Here is a 7939-nt window from a genome sequence, read left to right as displayed (position 1 = left end):
CCTGGCCCTCAGCAGCTTCTTAAGTCTTTGCTAGATCCTTGTTGGAGATCTGCTCAACCTCTAAATGTTGGCGTGCCCCAGTTCTTTTTTCTGTGTGTACTCCTTTGGACATCTCATCCGTGGCTCGTGGCTTTCAATATACGAATTTGCCAGGCATGATGGCTCACGCCTGTAATTCCAGCACTTTGGGAGGCCGAGGGGGGCGGATCACTTGAGGCCAGGAGTTTGAGACCAGCCTGGGCAACATGGCAAAACTGTCTCTACAAAAAATATAAAAATTAGCCGGGCGTGGTGGCACGTGTCTGTGATCCCAGCTACTTGGGAGGCAGATGTGGGAGGATCACTTGACCTCAGAGGTGGAGGTTGCAGTGAACGGAGATTGCACCACTGCACTCCAGCCTGGGCGACAGAGCAAGAGCTTGTCTCAAAATAAATAAATATACAAATTTATGTCACTAACTTGGATCCCTCTCCTGAGCTCCAGACTTGACTATCCAGTTGCCTGCTTGAAAGGCCTTGACATGGTGCTTGGTAATATGTCTTACCAGGCACACGAAATTGAACCTATGCAAATCTAAGCTGCCGATCTCTCCACCCATCAAAATCTGTTCCTCGAGTTTCCTACGAGTCTGTTATTATCCCTGTGGCCAGGGGGATCCTTTTAAAATGTTACTACTCTCAAAAATCCTCCCATAGCTTCCCTGGTCAGGAGTTTGAGACCAGCTTGGCCAACATGGCCAAACCCCGTCTCTACTAAAAATAAAAAAATTAGCAGGGCATGGTGATGCATGCCTGTAATCTCAGATACTCAGGAGGCAGGAGGCAGGAGAATCACCTGAGCCCAGAAGACAGAGGTTGCAGTGAGCTGATAGACCAGCCTGGGTGATAGACCAAGACTCTGTCTCAAAAAAAAAAAAAAAGCTAACATTTACTGTTAAATACATAGTACAGTCTGTCCCATCTTCTAGTTTGGTTGTTGCACTCTTTCATATTTCAGCATGTAGGGGTATATTATCTTCAAGGCCAAGATTTAAAATGAGTATCTCAACTTATTTATTTTAGATCCAGGGACGGACCAGAATTTTTTTTACCAACAGTTCTTGTAATATTGGTTGTCTTGGAATTTTCTTTTTGTTTTTATTTTTAGAGATGGGGTTTCACCACATTGCCAGACTGGTCTCAGAGTCCTGGGTTCAAGCGATCTGCCCACCTTGGCCACTCAAAGTGCTGGGATTACAGATGTGAACCACCACGCCTGGCCAATTTTCTTTACTGATGCAGAGAAAAACACATTCACTAATAAGGTTTAAGTGGTGGTTAGAGTCCCTGAGAAATTCTCAAGTGGCAATCATGAAGATAATGGTTTTTTAAACCACCTAACATGCAGCAAGTATCACAGCTCTTTTTTTTTTTTATTAAGAGATGGGGTCTTGCTATGTTGCCCAGGCTGGTTTCAAGCTCCTGGGGCTCAAGCAATCCTCCTGCCTCCGCCTCCCAAGGTGCTGGGATTACAGGTGTGAGCCACCATGCCTGGCCAAGTGTCACAACTCTTAGAGCTACAGCACACAATTCCAGTACTCTGGTGTTCAATATCTTGGACTCATAAAGAGCTCATTTAAACTACTGTTTCTAGACGTTACTTCTATCCCCAGTAGAATTTTTGGCATTGGAATAAATCTCTATTTAAAACTGCACCCTATGGCCTGTTACTATCCCAATGTTAGCTGCTACTTTTTAAAAGATTTAAATAGAAGCTTACTGTCTAACTTCAGTTTCCTGGGCCATGTCTTTAAATAGAGCAATTCTGATCGCAAAGGTCACCTGAGAAGTGGAGTACTTACAGCAACACTGTGAAACTCATTTTATACTTTGAAAATAACACACTGGCTATAGGGCCATTGTTTTCAAGGTTAGGCACATAAGTTTCAGAAATACCTCTTCTCTTTTTTTATGGTATCTTATTTCTCAGCCTCCCAAGGTGCTGGGATTACAGGTGTGAGCCACCGTGCCTGGCCAAGGTGGCTCTTTTTTTATGGTATCTTATTTCATATTTAGCCCAGCTCTCCTACTCTCTGGAAGTTGCATTATCATTCTTTTTCTTGTTTTCTTTTTTGAAACAAGGTCTCACTCTGTTGTCCAGGCTTGTCTAGGACTCCTGGGCTCAAGGGATCCTCCCACCTCCCCCTCCCAAAGTGCTAGGATTACCAGGGAGAGCCACCGTGCTGGGCTTTTCCTCCTCCTTCTGACAAAGTGGTTGGATGGGAAATGTGGATTTTTTTTGCTTTGCTTTTAAAGTCTGAACTGGTTATTTTTTGCCCTGAATTACTAACATGACAGTGTTTTAAACTGTTAATATGGCTGCTCTGTTCTTATTAAATCTAAAGCATAACTTCGTAAAATTGAAAATTGAAACTTTTGGCTGGGTGAGGTGGCTCACACCTGTAATCCCAGCACTTTGGGAGGCAGAGGTGGGCAGATCATGAGGTCAGGAGATGGAGACCATCCTGGCTAACACGGTGAAACCCCATCTCTACTAAAAATACAAAAAAATTAGCCGGGCGTGGTGGTGGGCGCCTGTAGTCCCAGCTACAAAAAATCTTTATAAGCAATTCCTTGTATGAACTATTGTGATTGGTAGTTGAGCACCACACAGTTCAAAACTATATCCATACTGGTGATGGGTGCAGATAAACATGTTTGGGGAAATTAATAACACTACAATGTAAAAATCCAGAAACCATAGTGAACAGTATTAGTAAAGGTGATTCATAATAAATAAAATTTCTGAACATTCTGTAAATACAGTCAAAATAAAAACAGAGAAAAAGTATTAAGTATTTTTAGCACAAATGACTAAGAACAAATTCTTTTATGTAGATCCCTTATATACTAGTCAGGAAAATATAACAGAAAAATAGGCAAAGGAAAGGAACCACAAGATCACAGAAGAAATACACATGGCTTTTCAGTGAAAAAAAAAAGTGCACTTCAAATAAATTAACATTAAAACCACAATGCAATCCCATTTTTTTACTTTTCAGACAGAAAAATCAACAGTTTTGATGCAGTATTGAGCTGGAAAGGATGTGAGGTCTATGATATATTGATGGTGAGAGTGTAAATTGCTATAAGCTCTTAGAAAGTCAAGTTGACAATTCTGTTAAAATATTAGCCCAGGGGCGGTGGCTCATGCTTCTAATCCCAGCACTTTGGGGGGCTGAGGTGGGTGGATCACAAGGTCAGGTGATTGAGACCATCCTGGCTAACATGGTGACACCCCGACTCTACTAAAAATACAAAAAAAACAAAATTAGCTGGGCACAGTTGCGGCCGCCTGTAGTCCCAGCTACTCGGGAGGCTGAGGAGGGAGAATGGTGTGAACCCAGGAGGCAGAGCTTGCAGTGAGCCAGAAGGCACCACTGCACTCCAGCCTGGGCGACAGAAGGATACTCCGTTTAAAAAAAAAAAAAAAAAAAAGTTTTGTCATAACACATAGAGGTTGATGACTGAGTTAAAAGCTTAGGTTTTCAGGTTGTCTTTTTTTTTTTTGAGACGAAGTCTTTGCTCTGTCAGCCAGGCTGGAGTGCAGTGGCATAATCTCGGCTCACTGCAACCCACGCCTCCTGGGTTCAAGCAATTCTACTGCCTGTCTGCCTAGTAGCTGGGATTACAGCTGCACACCACCATGCCTAGCTAATTTTTTTGTATTTTTAGTAGAGACAGGGTTTCACCATGTTGGCCAGGCTGGTCTCAAACTCCTGACCTCAGGTGATCTGCCAGTCTTGGCCTCCCAAAGTGCTGCAATTACAGGTGTGGGCCACCACGCTCAGCCTCAGGTTGTCTTATGTATGTATCTTATTGCAATATAAGAAATGATAGTCTATACTTACATTGATTGAACAATTTGAGAAACAGTTGCATCTTTAGGTTATATAGAAACTAGATAAAGGTACTACATAATAAACTGAGGGCCACAGACATCTCCAACTGATTTTCTCATTTGGAAGAAAACATAAACTTTATTTCCTTTAAAAAAGTACAGGCTTTTTCAATTAAAAAATTCAAAAGTTCTCCTGAAGCAGATGTTTAAACTGAAACCTAAAGGATAAGTAGATAGAGAAAGGAGGTCATTTGGCCCAGGATTTGAAAGGCAACTAGTGGCAGAAGCATAAATCCTCTGAGTCTAAGCTGGGCATGGTGGCTCAGGCCTGTAATTCCAGCTCTTGGGGAGGCTGAGGCTGAAGAGGATCACTTGAGGCCAGGAGTCAGAAAACAGCCTAGGCAACATAACTGAGACCTCCCCCGTCTCAAAAAAAAAAAAAAAAATAGCCAAGCATGGTTGCGTGCACCTGTAGTCCTGGCTACTCTAGAGGCCAAGTGGGAAGATTGCTTGAGCCCTGAAAAATCTTGAGCTATTGAACTCAAGATTGCTGGAGCCCTTGCCTTCCAAATGAGTTTGAAGTTGCAGCGAGCTATGATCATGACACTGCACTCTAGCCCACATGACAGAGACCATCTCAAAAAAAAAAAAAAAAAAAAATCCTCTGATTCTGAATGCCCATTTCTAAACGGAGAGGCGGGGGAATTGATTTCCTCACATACTTTTTTTTCCTATTTTTCCAAAGTAAGTTTTTCTTCCCAAAAAGGTTTAAATGTCTTAAAATTAATTTTGCACCAACCTAATACTATAACCAAGCAACCACAACCTATTATAAAAGAGTAAAAGTTCTCGTCCTTGGCCACAGAATTCTATTATTAAAATAAACATTTCTTACTGTGACGCAAAAGGACTTACTTTTAGAAAACACATCTATCTTGCATAAATTCCATATGTTTCACATTTTAAAAGATTTATCTAAGTCTAATGTCAAGCTTATTTTTAGGTAGGATTGTGCGGTTGACTTTCCTGTTCAAAAGTAAAGTTGGAGCTGTTTCAAAGAGTAACTTTATTCTGCTTGCCTGTGGCTGTTTGTACCACAGAAGGCAGATTTGTCAGGTGTGGTGGCTCATGCCTGTAATCCTAGCACTTTGGGAGGCCAAGGCAGGAGGATCGCTTACAGCCAAAAGTTTTAAGACCACCCGAGGCTACAAAGCAAGGCCCCCATCTCTACAAAAAATTAAAAAATTAGCCTGGCAGCTGGGCACGGTGGCTCACACCTGTAATCCCTGCACTTTGGGAGGCCAAGGTGGGTGGATCACCTAAGGTCAGGAGTTCAAGACCAGCCTGGCCAACATGGTGAAACCCTGTCTCTACTAAAAATACAAAAAATTAGCCAGGCGTGGTGGCAGGCACCTGTAATCCCAGCTACTTGGGAGGCTGAGGCATGAGAATCACTTGAACCTGGGAGGTGGATGTTACAGTGAGCCAAGACCATGCCATTTCACTCCAGCCTGGGCAAAAAGAGTGAAACTCCATCTCAAAAAAAAAAAAAAAAAAATGGCCGGGTGCAGTGTCTGTCATCCCAGCACTTTGGAAGGCCGAGGTGGGTGGATTACCTGAGGTCGGGAGTTTGAGATCAGCCTAATCAACATGGAGAAACCCCATCTCTACTAAAAATACAAAATTAGCCTGGCCTGGTGGCGCATGCCGGTAGTCCCAGTTACTTGTGAGGCTGAGGCAGGAGAATCGCTTGAACCTGGGAGGTGAAAGTTGTGGTGAGCCAAGATTGCACCATTGCACTCCAGCCTGGGCAACAATTCCGTCTCAAAAAAAAAAAAAAAAAAAAAAGGAAATAAGATGAAAAATAAATTAGCCTGGCATATGGTGGCACACACCTAGTGCTTGGCTGCTTGGGAAGCTGTGGTGGGAGGATCACCTGAGCCCAGGAATTCCAGGCTGCAGTGAGCTGATTGTGCCACTGTACTCCAGCCTGAGTGACAGGGAGACCCAAGAGCAGCAGCAGATTAGACAACTTGGGAAAGCATTTCTTCTATACTGGTCCATCTTTGTCAAACATATGGCTGGGTGACAGGGCGAGACTCTGTCTCAAAAAAAAAAAAAACAAAAAACATATGGCTTACTTATGAAGAAGACAGTATTAGAATTGAAATCAGTATTAAAATTAATTAAAAGATCAATCTTATAAATCAGAACCTAGAAACACTGGGAGACAAACACAAATATTATCTTGAAATTTCTTCTTTATAACCACATTTTCCAAAGGAGGAAACATAAAATGTTCAGAGAAAAGGTTCAGATATCAATTTAACAATGTGATCTCTTTTCAGTATATACAGGTACATTTTTTTCTTTTCTTTTTTGAGATGGAGTTTTGCTCTTGTTGCCCAGTCTGGTGTGCAATGGCACCATCGGCTCACTGCAACTTCTGCCTCCCAGGTTCAAGCTATTCTCCTGCCTCAGCCTCCCACGTAGCTGGGAATACAGGCATGTGCCACCACACCAGGAAATTTTATATTTTTAGTAGAGACGGGGTTTTTCCATGTTGGTCAGGCTGGTCTTGAACTCTCGACCTCAGGTGATCTGCCTACCTCGGCCTCCCAAAGTGCTGGGAATACAGCCATCAGCCACCGTGCCCAACCAGTTTTTTCTTTAGTGATTGTACAGAGATAACAGTACTAAAATAAGATAAATATTAGAAACATCAGTATAAACTAAACAAAGATAATTTCTGACCATCCATAACTTTTCCTAGTTGGCATTGTTTTGATTGCCCAAGAGTACTTAGTGGAAGGCTGCTGTTCTAAGTAAAACAATATTTCAAGGATATGAAAAAGTATGTAAATTGAGTTTCACTTAAATTATTTCACAATAAAAGTGATTCATAAAAGTTGATTAGGCCGGGCATGGTGGTTCACGCCTGTAATCCCAGCACTTTGGGAGGCTGAGGTGGGCAGATCCCTTGAGTCCAGGAGTTCTAGACCAGCCTGGGCAACGTGGTGAAACCATCTCTACAAATACAAAAAAATTAGTTGGGTGTGCTGGTGCATGCCTGTGGTCCCAGCTATTTGAGAGGTTGAGGTGGGAAGATCACCTAAGCCTGGGACTCGGAGGTTGCAGTGACAGTGAGCCGAGATCGTGCCACTGCACTCCAGCCTGGGTGACAGAGTGAAACCCTGTCTAAAAAAAAAAAAAGAAAAAAAGCCAGGCGCGGTGGCTCACGCCTGTAATCCCAGCACTTTGGGAGGCTGAGGCAGGCGGATCACGAGGTCAGGAGTTCGAGACCAGCCTTACCAACATGGTGAAACCCCATCTCTACTAAAAATATAAAAATTAGTCGGGTGTGGTGGTGTGCACCTACAATCCCAGCTACTCAGGAGGCTGAAGCAGGACAATTGCTTGAACCTGGGAGGAGGAGGTTGCGGTGTGCCGAGATTGCACCATTGCACTCCAGCCTAGGCGACAGAGTGAGACTCTATCTGAAAAAAAAGTTGACCCTGGAAAAAAAAAAATTGACCTGGCGTGGTGGCTCATGCCTGTAATCCCAGCACTTTGGGAAGCCAAGGTGGGTGGATCACCTGAGGTCAGGAGTTCGAGACCAGCCTGACCAACATGGTGAAACCCCATCTCCACTAAAAGTACAAAATTAGCTGGGCATGGTGGCACATGCCTGTAATTTCAGCTACTTGGGAGGCTGAGGCAGGAGAATTGCTTGAACCCAGGAGGCAGAGGTTGCAGTGAGCCAAGATCGCGCCACTGCACTCCAGCCTGGGCAACAAGAGTGAAACTCTGTCTCAAAAAAAAAAAAAAAAAAGAAAAAAAGTTGATCTTCTCTCACCTTTTATCAGCTTAAAAAAAATCTAAAGGCTATTTATATAACCCAGTTTGTCAATGGTTAGCTCTGTAATCTGAGGGCAAATACTTATCCTTAGATTTATCTCTGAAATAAATCACATAATTTGTAGTTACTTCCAACTCTAAAATTCCATGAGTATTTGTATTTTACTAGGTACATGCTACTTGATTTCTTTGCATTGAAGC

Source organism: Nomascus leucogenys, chromosome 22a (assembly GCF_006542625.1).
Source record: "Nomascus leucogenys isolate Asia chromosome 22a, Asia_NLE_v1, whole genome shotgun sequence".
NCBI lineage: Eukaryota > Metazoa > Chordata > Mammalia > Primates > Hylobatidae > Nomascus > Nomascus leucogenys.
The sequence above is the reverse complement of the archived record's forward strand: the minus strand, read 5'-3'. Positions refer to the sequence as shown.